The sequence below is a fragment of the Lepisosteus oculatus genome, chromosome 4 (genome assembly GCF_040954835.1).
Source record: "Lepisosteus oculatus isolate fLepOcu1 chromosome 4, fLepOcu1.hap2, whole genome shotgun sequence".
NCBI lineage: Eukaryota > Metazoa > Chordata > Actinopteri > Semionotiformes > Lepisosteidae > Lepisosteus > Lepisosteus oculatus.
Window position 1 is genome coordinate 44020704 of NC_090699.1, and position 15577 is coordinate 44036280.

The 15577-nt window shown below is 43.1% G+C and overlaps 1 protein-coding gene across 4 annotated transcripts in view; it reads left to right on the top strand.

Annotated features, from left to right (window-relative positions):
• The window catches only part of ndst2a (N-deacetylase/N-sulfotransferase (heparan glucosaminyl) 2a), a 135261-nt gene that overhangs the window by 42742 nt on the left and 76942 nt on the right, over nucleotides 1-15577 (top strand). Inside the window, exon 1 of one of the 4 annotated variants that reach the window (XM_015347830.2) lies at nucleotides 13586-13750. The exons of the other annotated variants lie outside the window; for them this stretch is intronic. The gene's annotated coding sequence lies outside the window, so the exon portion shown is untranslated. Of the gene's footprint in view, nucleotides 1-13585; nucleotides 13751-15577 lie in introns of those variants that run through there. 4 annotated transcript variants of the gene reach the window in all.

Sequence of the window (15577 nt, forward strand, 5' to 3'; positions counted from 1 at the left end):
ACATCTATGCAAGAGTGATTATCCACTTGCTGATGTAGAGAATGAGAAGAGTATCTTTGAGGAGAAATGTAGGCTAATCTCTGACGCACAGAACACCTCTCCCTAGGACATAGACCGGAAGACTGCTTTTCATCTCAAGCAACACTCATTTTTCCCTTTTCCCTCTGTAGGTGCATTGATGCTTTGTCATTCATGCTTATTAACTGCTTCTGTCTGAAACCCTTTGTGCACATGGTGAAAAGGAACAGTCTCTCCCCTTATTAGATGCGTTTTCCCCGAGTGTACAGATAGTAGTAGCCCTCATTATGAGACTCAGCTGGCCTTTTGCCAGCTGAAATGACTTTCGTCGCCTCATAAGGAGCAGGAAGTTTTACTGTAAGGTTTGTGTGGCACAGCTGAAGCGTGCTGTGCTGTCGGAATCATGTTTTTTTTCCATTTGTCTTGGCGGAATAAGACGGCGTTATTCTGCTGCAATTTAACAGCTTTTAGTTAAATAAGTTTTAAGACTCAGAAAAACTTTCAGCAGTGGACCATGGCATGCTGGTCACGTGGACACCACCCCCACCTCCATCCCCTGATGCGAGTATGTGGCAGAATGAGATGCACTGCAGCGTGTTCCTCTCCGTGTCTGTGTGTGCCTGTGATGTGCTGCTGATAAGCATGGAGAGAGCTGTAATCCCACTATTGGTGTGAACAGTGCCTGTGTGTTTTGCAGTGTGGAGGGGGGGGGGCGGGGGTGAGAAGCACAGGAGTGGAAAACAAGGGAGTTCTTGTAGTGGTTACTTTGCCGCTGGGGAGCTGAAAGGTCAGGAGCCCCAGGATTCTTGCTTTTAACGGGCGGAAAATCCTTTGTCTTGTAATTGTTTATTGAGCAAGGTTCTTAATCACGTTATCGTTTCTCAGACTTGTGGGCGAATGTTTTTTCTTTTTAATGGCTTCAGGAAGGAGGGTGATGGGGGGTCATACTGTTACTGTAGTGGGGACTTCAGGATTAGCCACTTTTTCCATTGTTGCCTCGTTCGAATCCAGCTGCTTTTTGGAAATCCCCTTAGATTTTTTTTCTTCCCCCCTTTTAACATCTGCTCGCGAACTGGTTTTGTTGACTGTTGCAAATAACGTGACGTTGACCTTTTTCGATGATGTGCTCGTTTGTTGGAGCTTAGGTGGCCTTGGCAGATTTGCAGGCCTTCGGCGTGGAAGGGGAGGAATTTATGCCCGCAGGAGCACAGCCGCTCTCCCACGCACCCACTGGCTCAGTGCAGTGGAGGAGAGCTGTGCTGCGGGTGAGAGCTCCCATGCCAGTAGCTGCCCTGCTCCCACCAGGCTCCATTCAGCATGGAGGGGGCCAGGAAAGGAGCCAGAGAGCCTCGGAGAATGGAGAAAGGCTGAGAGAATAGGGCGAGAGAGGCTCGGAGAGAGAGACAGGCAGGGAGCCTGGGATCTCCTGCTGGGTGCCATTCTGCACAGGGAGCTGGTGGGGTGGGGGCTGTTTCATTCACACCTATTGCAAGCCAAACCCCCCCATGCTGTAAACCGCAGGGCTCTTGTTGCGAGTTTAATCTCCTGAGCTGCTCTTCCTTTTTGTCAAGCCCACCGCCACCCGGGGGCTCCAGCGCTGACCAAACATGGGCCAAGGCGACCTGAACTCACCGCATTGGGTGGGGGGGATGCATCCTGCACAAAAGGAGAGATCCTATGCAAATTTCTGAGACAAAAGAGTCAAAGCCACATCTTTCTACATCTTGGAAGAAAGAGAAATTAATGCCAGATGAAAACAAGCCTCTCAATGTTAGAAACTCACGCAGGGAAGGATCGGGGTGTGAGGGAGAGGGTGCAGACTTGAACCAACGAAGGGGAAGAAGGCCGAGAGGGGAGGGGGAGAGAACGCAATTAACACTTTCACTGAAAGAGAGAGGCTGTGGAAATTAGGGCTGCGGTGCTTGTGACTCATTAAGAACAATAAAGGTTTGGGTCTGTGGTTCTTGTACTTCATAAGTATAAAGAAGTAGGTCTAAGAAACATAGACCTACTTTCTTCTCTTTTTTCTCTTTCTTCTTTTTTTCAGCATGGAATAAACCTATTACTTGTTCCTTTGCAGCCTACGCATCCTGACGCAGCTACCCACCTGAACTAAGAAACATAGAGCCACACTAACAGTAGTGATTGTCGTATTTCCAAGTGCTGGTATATAATACTTATTAGAAACAAGTAATAGGTTTATTCCATGCTGAAAAGAGAAGAAAGAAAACGTAATGTTTCGTCTGTGGAGCCTTCTTGGGGTGTTATAATACTTATTATTTTACTAAGTGGTGTATTATTGCTTGTTTGTCCAAATTTGTGCTGTGTCTCGGTTTTATGTCTCATCCGAAGAACGGTGCCTGTTTACAGTATAGTGTCCCTGTCACTGTACTGGGGCATTAGGACCCACATGGACCGCAGGGTGAGCGCCCCCTGCTGGCCCCACTAACACCTCTTCCAGCAGCAACCTTAGTTTTTCCCAGGAGGTCTCCCCTCCAGGTACTGACCAGGCTCACACCTGCTTAGCTTCAGTGGGTTACCAGTTGTGAGTTGCAGGGTGATATGGCTGCTGGAAATGGGCCACCTCTGCATTTATTTCCTGAGCGATGGTGGTGCTTATAAGCAAATAATAAAAACCATGCTGTAAGTAGTTGTCATTATACTGTAACACTGATCAGTAAAATTACCGGTATTGCATTTTTACATTCATATAATTTGTCGTCATTCCAGAGCATCAAGATAGAAATGCTTTGCAGAGCTTGAGTTCCTCAGACTAAATCTAGTTCTTAATGAAAAGCTCCTTCCTGTCTGTGTATAAGCCCTGGAGGCCCTTCTCTGATGCCCTGGGAAGCAGTGTGGGAGTCACAAAGCCACAACAGAGTCCCAGGCGCACTTCGCAGTTCTGGGAAACGTTACAACCCTGGTTTTCATATGGTATGTGTAATCTGTGAGAAGAATCTTGTTTATAGCAAAAATCAGAAGTCTTTAAATATCCCTCTTGGTTAAGTCACATTAATCAAGGTTTAGACTAATTCAGAAAATTAAGTTTTTTTCAAGTAATTCCTTTGGGAGAATAATTCTGATTGAGAGGCTTCATTGACCCAAAGCACCCAAACTTTGCCTGCATTGCAAATAACATGATCATACAGTTTACTTTTGTTTGTTTTCTCACACTAACTCCTGCCATTAATGAAACACAAATAGGAGTTTGGAGACGGCTCTGTCTTTTGTGAGGTTGAAAAATTTTTTGATATGTTTTTGAATGTTTTAAATAGGCCTGAAATTTTGAATACTTGTGTTGATGTTATTTGCTGCCACGTCTACAGAAACAAAGTGGAGGAGTTCATGATTTTTAGTTCATAATCATTTGATATCTGTTTACCTGTACTCACTTCTTCAATGTTTTGTGAATCACAATTTTAAAATCCCCTGTATTTACACTCTTACTTACATGAAAATGATTGAATTATACATGTATTTCATGCTGGCACCATGTTACCAGGACTCTGTGATTCTCGGCTTCCTCAGTCTGAACAATCTGTTGTGTTGTCATCGTCTCGGGGTTAGATCATAAAAGTGATTGATACTTTATCCAGGTAAATATTTTTAAAATGCTTTTTAAAATTCTTCTTTGCATGCAAAACATAAAATTTGATATGGTAAAAAATGTAAAAATGTCACAGGTTTTCTGTTAATTCAGCGTAAAAATGTTAATATAATATTATATCTTGACAGCTGTTTTCCTTTAACTTTTCGGTAGGTAGAAATGCTGTTTATAAGGTCCTTAAGCTCAGTGGTGGTTCTAAAAACAGTACAGATACTTTATGTGCTTGGATCACTAGACATGAAAACTTTTCTCCATCTTACGGTTTCTATCCCTACTATTTTCCGTTATTGTTACGGGGAAAAATTTCCCTATATAAGTTGTTACGCTACAAGTAGCCCATTTTTTGGTACCTCAGCTTGGTGTTTATTGGGGACCTCTTGTATGTCAGTATAATTATTGTGCTTTTTATCACACAAGATCTCCGAATGCTTCATGATTTTTTTTTAATATGCTAAAAGCTACATATTTAGACTTTTTTTGTTGTTGTTGTTGTTGGGCGAAACAATAGCTCAGTTGTCATATTCACAATCTGATACCTAAGGAATGAAAGGAGACTTATTCCAATCATTGTGCATCTGGGTTTTTAGGTACCCTTGCCAACTTGTGTTCTGCTGTTTTCTGTGACAGATCAGAGCCTGATGCTAAAGCCCTGGGCTTTATAGTACTGCCCTGATGGACGTGCTGAGATTTAGCCACATCATTCAGGCTTTTCCAGCTTCTTTGCTGGCTGGCAATAACCCATTCCTGCCACACTTGCTAGCTGGTGAGTAAGCCTGGCTCTAAAGTGCCCTTTCAGTGTGTGCTCATGTCTGCCAAAGTCACACAAGGGCAAAGCTGGTCTTCGTGAAAATCTATTTCTGTGGTTTACGAACATGTTAATATATTATTCAAGTACCATTAGATTTTGATTTCTGGCTCTTCTGCTCGTCCATGATGATGAACAACTTGTGTCTGTGGTTGTTCTGTATTATATATTAATAAGTACCTGCAGACTCATTTCTTTTTTTTGCAGTTATGACATTGGTAGAAGAAGACAAGCGGAGTCTTATTTTCCTATTTTCAAATTCCTCCCCAATCAGCCAGTCTTCTTTATCCGAAGCAGGCAAGTCTTTCTGTTTGTTTGTTATGCAGGAATACATGAAATCAGATTTTTAATTAACAGAGTTTTGTTTGGCTGTGCCGTTTGAGGGCACAGATGTTTGCCCTTTATTTCCTCTTTCTGAGTTTAGAAGTTGCCGGAAAGTCTTGGCAGGCCGCAGAGTTTTGTTAGTACATTTATTAGTTGTGTTTCAGCTTTGATGTCTCTAAAGCCAGTTTTTTTTAGTCTGCTGGGTTCAATTTTAAAAGGCGTGTGTCCACCCCCTCCCACCCCCCCCAAACCCCACCAGTCCAAACTAAAATGTCTTCACTGCCGGTCCCTTCCCAGAAAATACACATGGCATGTTGATGTTATTTCGTGCCACTTTTAATCAGAAAAATTGTAGATGAGTTAATGATTTTACTTCAGAATCATTTTTTGAGTAACAAAGTCAAAATCCCCTGCTCTTACAATAAGTTAAAAATGGTTGGATTCTGTTTCATACTGGTGCCATCTTACCATCTCTTCTTGGTCTTGTCTTCCTCACTTGTGTATCTTGAATATGCAACATCAACCAGTCAAACACAACTTGTCAATGTTTCGGGGTCAGATCCTGAAAATGATTGAATCGGAAAAGACTTGTTTTATTCGTTAATAAATTAAAGATTTTTAAATTATTTAGATCTGTTCTGTATTAAGAAGCCATATCGCTCTGCAACTCACAACTGGCAACCCACTGAAGCTCAGCATGTGTGAGCCTGGTCAGTACCTGGATGGGAGACCCCCCCTGGGAAAAACTAAGGTTGCTGCTAGTGGGGCCAGCAGGGGGCGCTCACCCTGCGGTCCATGTGGGTCCTAATGCCCCAGTATTGTGACGAGGACACTATACTGTAAACGGGCGCTGTCCTTCGGATGAGACTTAAAAATGAGGTCCTGACACTCTGTGGTCATTAAAAATCCCAGGGCATTTCTTGAAATGAGTAGGGGTGTAACCCTGGCGTCCTGGCCAAATTTCCCATTGACCTTTACCAATCATGGCCTCCTAATAATCCCGATCTATAAATTGGCTTCATTACTCTGCTCTCCTCTCCACTCATAGCTGATGTGTGGTGAGCGTTCTGGTGCACTATAGCTGCTGTCGCATCATCCAGGTGGATGCTGCACATTGGTGGTGGTGGAAGGGAGTCCCCATTACCTGTAAAGCGCTTTGAGTAGAGTGTCCAGAAAAGCGCCATATAAGTGTAAGCAATTATTATTATTAATATTATTTAAAAAATCTGGTCTTTCGTACTGATGTTTCTAAGTGTCCAGGCCCATGGATCCTTTTGCTGAGGGGGGAACTTCTGAGTCGCATTAACTGTGTGCAGAATATCACCAGAGCTCTCGTCTAAAAAAAAAAAAAAAAAAAAATTTCAGTGACTCCTTTCTAGCCACTGCAGATAATTACCCTGGATTTATACAATATCATTTTCCAAGTGCTCCATTTGTGCAGTTGTTATTCAGCTCTCTTCTCTCGGTCTTAAATCTTTTGCCCCTAGGGTCGAGGGGTTGCCCCCACCTCTTTTTCTCTCTACTGGGGCTGGAGACTGCAGCTGAGCTTCTCAGGCTCGTTCTGATTTAAGCAGAGGCTTCATTAATCCCTCTTATTAATTAAATTCCAGACTTCGGGGCTTGAATTTCAGCGCAGAATTGTACAAATTTCAAGCTGCTCCCACAGATTCGTCACACGCCCTTCAAGAAGGTCTAATGTCCAAGAGAAAGTGTGGTAAAAGCTAAAGAAAATGCTGCAGTTGCCAGCAAGGGGCTGCGAGGAATTTCCTTGCCCTGGGAGTGGTTTGCCTTAACCATGGGGTGGGGGTTGCAGGGAGCCCAGTGTTTCATTTGTATGTAATGTGATCAGAAGAGAGATTTAGGATGTGTAAATTCCAGCTAATCGATCTACAGTAAAGGCTGTAAACTAATGGTAAATGTGATGACACAGTAAAGAAGACACCAGAAACAGACCTACAGTTGAAATATCAAGTCATATCCAAGGATGAGATCCTGGAGTCTCATCATTCTGTCTGCCCGACCAAAGCCAAAACAATTGTTGCCGTTTCAGGTATTTCTGTAATGTCATAGGGAATTTGAGTTGATTCAGTCACATCATATATTGACAACTGGATTTTATAAGAGAATTACACTCTTTAATATAAGCCCCCTGTAATGTTATTTATTGTTGTATACATAAAAATAAAGAGGCTTTCTGTATCCACATGGGATAAGCTGTTACTTATTCCTTTTCATTTGCTTTCCCAATTATTCTCGTATATACAGTGTGTCCGTGACATGCTACAAACAAGAGAAAGGTACTCAATCCATCTAGCCCATTGGGTAGTTAATAGCTAACTAATCCAAGATAGGGTGTCAACTTCAACAACATGACTAAAGGGCTTGTTCCATTCTCCCACAGCCCTTTGGGTAAAGAAGTACCTCCTGTTCTTGGTTTTAAATGGATTTTGCCTTAGTTTGCATTTGTGTTATTTCATGTGTGTTTGACTGCTCATTCTGAAGAAGTCTGCTGGGATGAATTTGAGGATTTGACATATTTTAAGTGCTGTTTTAACTGGTATCTTTGGACCTTTATCTTTAATCTAAAATGCTGTGTGGTGTTAAAAAAACTGCAGATTTTCCACCCCCAAAAAGTAATTGAAAATGTGTCATACCTTATATTACTGCTGGTCCTTCACAGAAACTAGGAACAAATGGAAATGGAAGATGGAAGAGATTTGTCTCTCCCAAAAAACATATTATACCTTTACCTAAAATAGTGATTTTTCTGATTCATATCGATATTCATCCACATTTCAATTGTTAAAGGTAGTCTCAGCTCTGAGAACAGACTGAAATCTGAGTTCCGACATCACTGAACAACTACAGTTTGAGCAGACCGATTAATTGATATTTCAGGACTACTCTCTTCTAGAGAGGTTTGATTTCAGCAGAGCTACCAAACACCCGGGATAGAAGACCAACCAGGAAATGGTTGCTCCTGGGACATACAGTATGACAGGGCTATGAAAACTATTACTTTTGCTTTGATTGTCATAAGCCTTTAATCTAGGTTCTTTAATTCATGGGAGCAATACTGTAAGAGACAGTAACTAATTAAAAATTAATACTTAAAAGGAATGGTTAAAAGCAAGCCGCTAATTAAAATGTGTGCTGTCCTTTCACATCGGTATAAGATGGATGCTATTGTTAGCTAAGGTTACTGCTAATAAAATACAATTTAAAAAGATCCATTTAAAATCATGGACCAAGCAACAGAGGCGGGTGCCCAGCGCAGAGAAAAGGAAACGGCCAGACTGCGATTTAAGACTACATGCCATGTTTTTTTAAAGCCCATTAATCTTCAGGTCTTAATGAGCAACTAACGTTCTTCATTAAACTACGTTGGGTTTTTCCTGCTCTCCTTGCATCCTTGCGTTTGCACTGGGTTTGTAGTCAGAGCACCTCCAGCGAAGACAAAATTAGGGCCTAAACTAGGGTCAAACCTGCCAAATTAAATTGAAAAGTGAGCTGGCTATAAGCATTAAGGTTAGGAGTAGGCTGAATTCCAATCCATGTGTTTTTTTGGGGGATTTGACCTGAGGTCCAGTTACAGTACAAATACTGATGTGTACTGATGTGACAGTTACATTTCATTATCTGTAGTCACACCAGGAGACAAAAGACCGGATGAATCCTGGGATATTCATTTTATTATGGGAGACACACTATATAAAACTGTAGTAAACAGTATGCAGGGATACATTTCTGGCTGTCTACTGTACATTATTCTAGGTCTGTATTCTATTTTGGAATTGTCAACAAAAGTGTATGAGTGAGGCGTTGTACATGGATCAGTGCCTTTTTGTCTGCCCCCAGCACACCCTACCCGTTTATCCTCTCCTAAACAAGAGGGAAGAATTCCCTGGAAAACAACACTGAAATTCAAGTGGTGCTCGCTGAAACCTAAGCTCGTTGGAAAACCCCAAACATCTGCAGTTGTTCCCCCAGTGTCCTGAACCGGTTGTCTGATCACAGATGTCACGTTTTGTTTGTTTTTTCTAAACCAGCGACGTGGTTGTCATGCCATTTCTCCAAAGCCCTGCTCCGCAGAAGTGAATCTACTGTAGCCCATTGTCTTCTCATTAAGGGCTTCCTTCCCCTACTTCCTTCACAACAGTGACACTGCTTCTGCTGGGTAATATCCATGCAAATGTTTTTATTCATGGTTAATGCAATTTTTGTTTAATTTTTCATTTTCATTCATTCATTTCGTAATCAATCTCTGCAACAGCACGCACACACTTAACTGTGTGCTTCCATACAGATCATGTGGTAACGTATCCGTTCAGAGCATAAGGATGGGTTTGATCCCCGTTTGCCCCCAGGTGGCTGATGGGGGTGGTAGATGCTTGGCTATATGGTTCTGGGATGGGGTGTGAGTGTCCTATACTCATCCTTCTTTCTGCTGTCAACTCTAGTCTCTGCCCAGGCACCTCTGGCATGGGTCTCCTCAGTTGGGGTTGTATTCAGCCGATTGAAATCTTCGCTCCCTCCTGCTTTTCACCCAGCCGGCACAGGACTCAGTCGCTCAAGTTGAGATGTGGTTTTGAAGTATTGTGAGCCTGGTACAACAGCAGGGCCCTGTTCTGGCCTCAGCATTGAGGGTATACAGGCAAGGCACCACCAAACAAAGATCAGCCCAAGTCAAAGCAATATAAGACTTTGAGCATCTTGCAGGGCCTGATGCAGATGCTCATGTGGAAAGCTGATTATAAGAGGGAAGGGAAGTGGTGAGAGAATTGGGCAGTCCCACTATATTTGAGGACAATTTCACTTGGAAGTTGCAATTGGGGGACGTTGAACACGTATGATGATAAATATTTGAGATCTTTTATTAGGTGGCAAAATTTGGATATTTTGGTGTGTGCTTTGCTGCAGAAGCACTGAAGTAAGGCACTGTGCAAAGTAAAGGCTTTAGTAAAGTACCAGTTTGTTAAAGTTAGGCGCGATGTGGCAGACAGTGAATGCACTTCAGTTGTGCCTGAAAGCGTTTTTCTCATCTGCTGATTCTGACAGTTTGTGCTCCAGCAGACCCACATCAATATTCTCCAGCTCTGAAGTGAGTGTGAGAGATACATAGGCAGAAAGCCTCTAAAATGTGTCAAATATGAGGTCGAACATAATTTAAATGAAGAAAACAGACTAATTTCCCCCTTACTGTTAGGTTTGGGAGCAATACAAACAAGGATCTGTGCATAATTAATATATATCGCACCAATTTTTTATTCAGGGTAAGGGAGTATTCATCTTCATGGGCTATCCTTTAAACCTATGAAAAACTTTGGTGATCCTATTAATAAGGATCTCTTTCCAGTGACAGACTGTCGATAGCCTGCCTCTGCAAGTTCAGCATGGGGAACCAGCAGGCTGCCAGGCATCGACTGCGTTTGAGTGACAGGGCAGCTCGAGACCACTGAACCTTTCCAACTGTGATATAAGTTTTTCGAAACCCCCAAATCATGTGATACCACTTCATAGTTTAGAAGTGAGCACTAAAGAAATAAAGGGGCAATAAAAAAGCCACTTTGTGAATCGGCAACCAAACATCTTGTATCTTCTACTACAATTGGACAGAACTCCAAGGACGAATCAAGACAAGGATTTGGGAGAGTGTGCCTGTACCCTGTAGGGCTCTCGTTTTTTGTTGTTCTGCTAAAATAAAGTGTTAGCAGTTTTGCTACATTTTTAACAAGAAACCTGTGAAGCAAACGTTGATTGCACTTCAAGGAAAAATAAAACATGTTTAAGTAAATTGCCCTCCTCCAGCTCTCTCCCCGGTGGTGCTGGAGTTCTGATACTCTTCCGGTGAATTACTGGAATTCGTGTTCTCGGCGGGTGTGCCAGTGCTTGGACCTCAAACCCAGCTCCCCCTCCCCAGCCTGGGCTCAGTGAGTTACCCTGCAATGCAGCCTGGCACAGTCGCTATGCTAATGCACCACTTTAATTTGTGTTCGTTTCGGAGAGATATTTATCTTCCTGCGCCCGGCAGGCATGGATCTGCGAGTAATGTTCAAATTAAAAATAAATGAAATTGCAGATCTGAAAAACAGGAATGGCAATTAATTCTGTTTATACTGGAAACTCAAAGAGGAAACAAACCTTTGTTCCCGTCACCCTCAAAGGATGTGCTGACAAGGCGGCCAGAACTAAGGGATACAGAGGGTGGCGGCGTTCCCTCATCTGAAGCGTGTCTTTTAGGACTGTGTTTGAAATTAAGTTGGGCTCCTCCGTGAGACACGAGGGAGGCGGTGGATGAGAAAGCAAAAGAAAATGGATTTTGTAACAAGAACTGTTTCACCTTTAATGCATTTTGATATGTATCCTCTGTCACAAGCCGTGAGGCGACCTCTGCGATTCAGTTTTAGGTCATCTCTTCTACGCTGTCCTGCTTACTTGCAGCAAGCGTGCGTCTGGGAGAGAGAGGCGCGTGGCTGAGCTGTATATCGGAAAGCTGTGGCACTGTCTGTGCGTCTTGGCCCTATTCTCTGGAGACCCTCCTCAAACAGCCCATATTGTATGGCAGGACACAAACATGAGTCTGTGTTGTTCACCCCCTCCTTGAGATAGACTGTTTATGTCCATCTGTCCCCGGTAGCTAATTACGTAAAGAGCTGAATTTCTCCCTTGGTACTGCCTATTTAAAGCCAGCCCAAACATCCCTACTGATAAAGTAATCAGCTATATTGATGCAGTTGATTGGGCTGTGCTTGTAGCATTAATCTGTGTCCAGTTTGCCTCTGCCCCCTTGATAACAGTAATAATCTTTCTCGTGTTGTGGTGAGAGTGCTGTGCAGCTGGCTTGTTTGTGGCCAGCTGGTGTACTAATAACCAAGCTGCCCAGTGGTTCCAAGGAGAGGGAGTTGGGCTTACAGGGAGATGCCTGCCTTTTCTTGTTTTTCAGGGGGCATGGTAAACCTCTGATATTCATATTAGGAATGACTATTGATCTGAGAACTAGTGTTTAGGATGGTGTTTAGCATGGTTTTTTTTTCCCCCAGAGCTTTATTCAAAGAGAATTTTATGTCAAAAGTTGAAATATACCTATTTTTGGGGTTGTTCAACGTTCATTGATTAAAAGAGCAGCTTTGGCTGGTATACTCAGTAATGGATTGTCTGTGTGCAGTCCAGGGTGCCTATGGGTGCAAGCCAAACAGCACATGGTTGAGCGCGAGAGTGGTGGCTTCTTTTAGGAGTAGATGGGTCCTGTTTGCAGTGTCAGTTGCTTGATTGTACAGAACCCTCCAATATTAAAATGGGATGCCTTGACCTACAAAGTGGAAGTGTGGCTCTATCCCAGCACCCAGTACACGATGTCAAGCAGTCACGGACAGCCCTATCTGGAGGCTTGGGGTTTCGTTGTTCCCAACACTGCCAGAAGGCCAATTTTCACCACATGAATGGGAGACAAATGAAGAAATCTGTTATATTGGGACTGATGAGAAATTGATTGTTGAACAGACGTTCTTGGCTGTAGTGAAAGAGCGAACCTGTCTATTACCGGCACATGGGGTTAGTTGTCTGCTTGGATTCTTCCCATGTTGCTCTCTAGAGTCAGACTGATGAAAGTGTGCACACATTAGGTTAACTGAGTCTATGCCCTGGCTCTCTGGGCACTGCTGTAGAACATGGCTTAGCGTGAGTGTGTGTGGTGCACTGCTGTTTGGCGTAATGGGACAAACTAAATTTGTGTAATGATCTCAGGAGTCCTACTGTCCATGAAGATGAAATTGACCCTATTTTGATTAAAGTGAGAGTGAAGACTTGGAACTACTGATTTTTGGTGCCTCATCACTAATGAAGGAAGATCCGCAGGTGTCCAGTGAATACAAACAAACGTGCAGGCAGTAATAATTAGCTGAGAGTGAGCAGAATTGTAATGTGGAGGCGGTAGTATCTTTCAGCTTGATGCTGATGGATTGTGTTGATTGTAAGGGGTCAGAGGGAGTGACCTCATTGCCTGTGTAAATTTATATCACTCTCATTTCTTTGGGGTGGTTGTGTAGTGAGAGGATAAATAAATGAACATGACGTGAACTTAAAACCTCCCTGTCATTTTGTGCGAGTAGGTACTTTTTAATTTGTTTGGGGAATTTACAGTCAGGAAGTGCCTGTGTGTTCAGCTTCTGTCTGGTGCGGAGCAGATGCCCTTGCGTAGGACAAAGGCTGATTCCGCAGTGCCACTCTTTTAGGGGGTCTTGGCTGGGATGTCGGTGAACATTTGTCAAAGTTGCTAAAAGCAGCCATCACATCATAACTGCCGATTAAATTCGCCCTGAAAGCAAGCGCTGGACCTGGCTGTAGTTCGCCTCTAAGAGTCCTAGTGAAGGCCCTGGCACACTGTATTAACTCATAACCCTCTGACAGAGGAGACTCCCAGCAGTTTCCCTTTAAACATCTTCAAAAGTTGCCAATAAAATTGGAACCTATTAAAAGGGCAGTATTTTTACCATAAGATTCTTTGCCTTTTTTTCCCCCCATTTACAATCACTGAAATGCGCTTCTAATGCGCTGAAATACCAAAGTTTCCTGTGCATGTTAAGTGGATTTGCAGCATTTTGTTCAACTGGCCGACGTGGATGAAGCACTGTGCCAGGGTAATAAGGAGATTTAAATTCTGTGCATTTCCGGCACACATGAAAGCCTTTCTTGCGTTGTCAGTTGTGCTGCTTTATGAATTCAGATTCTGGTTTTATGTAATTTATCCCCCGATGAAGTAAACTAAACCAGCGTGTCGCAATCCACGCATGAGCTGCACTGCCGAGTGCGGTGTTGCAGATTGACAGCAAGTGCTTTCTCTTGAATATGCAACAGCTGCCCTTCAGCCCTTTGCATTTTTCGACGCAGCACTAATCATGGATAAAGTTCAACATGAGGAAGCACAGTTGTCTCGCATTGCAAGCGAAATAGCAGGAATGGCCCCGACAGGCGACGGCAAAGATGTGTGCTGCTGGAGGGTAGGAAAAAAAAATTGTTACTTGTATCTCCTCTCCTTCAAATACAGGGAAGCTGGAAGGTGTGGAATAGCTCAGATCGCGCTGTGCTGTCCAGAATAAGAACAGAACAAGTCCTGGTGTTTTTTTTTTGTGCTGTAATATGACAGAAGGAAAAGCCCCATCAAGTTAACAACACTATCTGCCTCTTTGTTGGCTGGTGCTGTTTAGGTTGGGTGTGTTCATGCGTATCCAGGAAACGCACGATGGCTGGTTGGATTGGCTTGTAATCCAGTGCTTATTCAGTTTTCAGTAAAGGGTTGTATGGGATTTCAGAGGAGGAAGAAGAAGGAAGACGGGAAGATTTTTTCTTCCCGTTACAGAAAGTCCATTTCTGTAACGGGATCAGTCAGTTGAGAACAAATTCGCATTTAGACTGAATACATAGGAAGTAGCTGTTTTTACAGTGTGTGTACAGGGAGCAATCTGAGAGGAGTGCCTCACTCTGGGGTCCGACAGCAGCACCATGTGTGGGATTCGACCTTGTGAACCTCTGGTCTGGAGTCCAAAGCCCTGACGACTACTCCAGATGCTTGGTTGCTTGTTCTCCCTAGATAAATCCTATTATTTTTTTGGCAGCAAGAATAGTAGGAATCTTGCATTCTGCATTGAAAAGCACACTTACACATTTGTCTCCCTCTTTAATATAATTTAGTGGAGACCCCCGCGTAGACGACTTGGTGATGACAGACATCATAAAATAGTGGAATTAAGATGCTTTCCCTCACTTTTTGCACCTCTGTTTAAAATATCAGAATTGCTCTTTATTTTATGTTTCGTGTTGCTCCATCTTTATATCAGAGCTGCTGATTTTAAAGTGAGGAGGCCCTTCAGGGTTCATGTTGGCAGTACAGTAGCGTGTGTTCAGGAAGGTGATCTTTTGCTTTACAAGAGCCGGGTGGTTTGCTATCCTTACTGTCCGACACTTGCAGTACTCACTGACATTCCCTGTGATTTACCCTTCAGCTTCTCGACACTGGTTGAACTTTTTCGCTTTGTCTAATTTTACTACTATCATCAAGAGAGAAACAGTAAGTTGTCATAGTTTGTATGTTTTCCCCATGTATGGAGCACTGTGAATTATTGTATTAACCAACAAGGTTAAGCATAAAAAGATAATTTTATAGGCAACGGTGACGATAATGGAATATTTTCTCTGTGTGTACAACTTACGCAATAGTGCATTTTGTATTCCGAATGTTAGCCTGCCTTTTATAGATGATTCAGTGCTGAAAATAAGGAATCAAAACTAAGAAGTGGTTATTGAGAAACCCCCGTTTTTCCTGCTGACAAAATTGCTATTTCTGAAATACATCTGGATGAGCTCCAAAATATTTGAAAAACTGCTGGTTCAATATGGACAACGCAGTGAATAGCATTGTTACCTCTCAGGGTTGGGGCCCTGGTTTCAATTCCTGGGGTGCTATCTGTGTGGAGTTTGTTTTGCAGCTTTCCTCCAGGTTTTCCAGTTTCATCCCACACTACAAAGACAGCAGGTTAATAGGCATCTGGGAAAATTAGCCCGGGTGAGAGTGTGTCTGTATGTTCTCTGCGATGAACTGGCATCCGGTTCAGGGTGTATCTTGCTATGCATGCTGTTCCTTGTCAGGACAGAATCTGGCTCCCCAGTGACCCTGTATTGAATAAAGCAGTGAGAATATGGATGGGTGGAATGTTCGATACTCTACAGATTTCTGATGGGAGGTTAGTTGGAACTCTGCCTGTAGGTCAGGCATCTGCTTCCCCAGTCCAAGAGAGCAGCAGTCCTTTTGAGTGTGGTAGGAGGCTTTA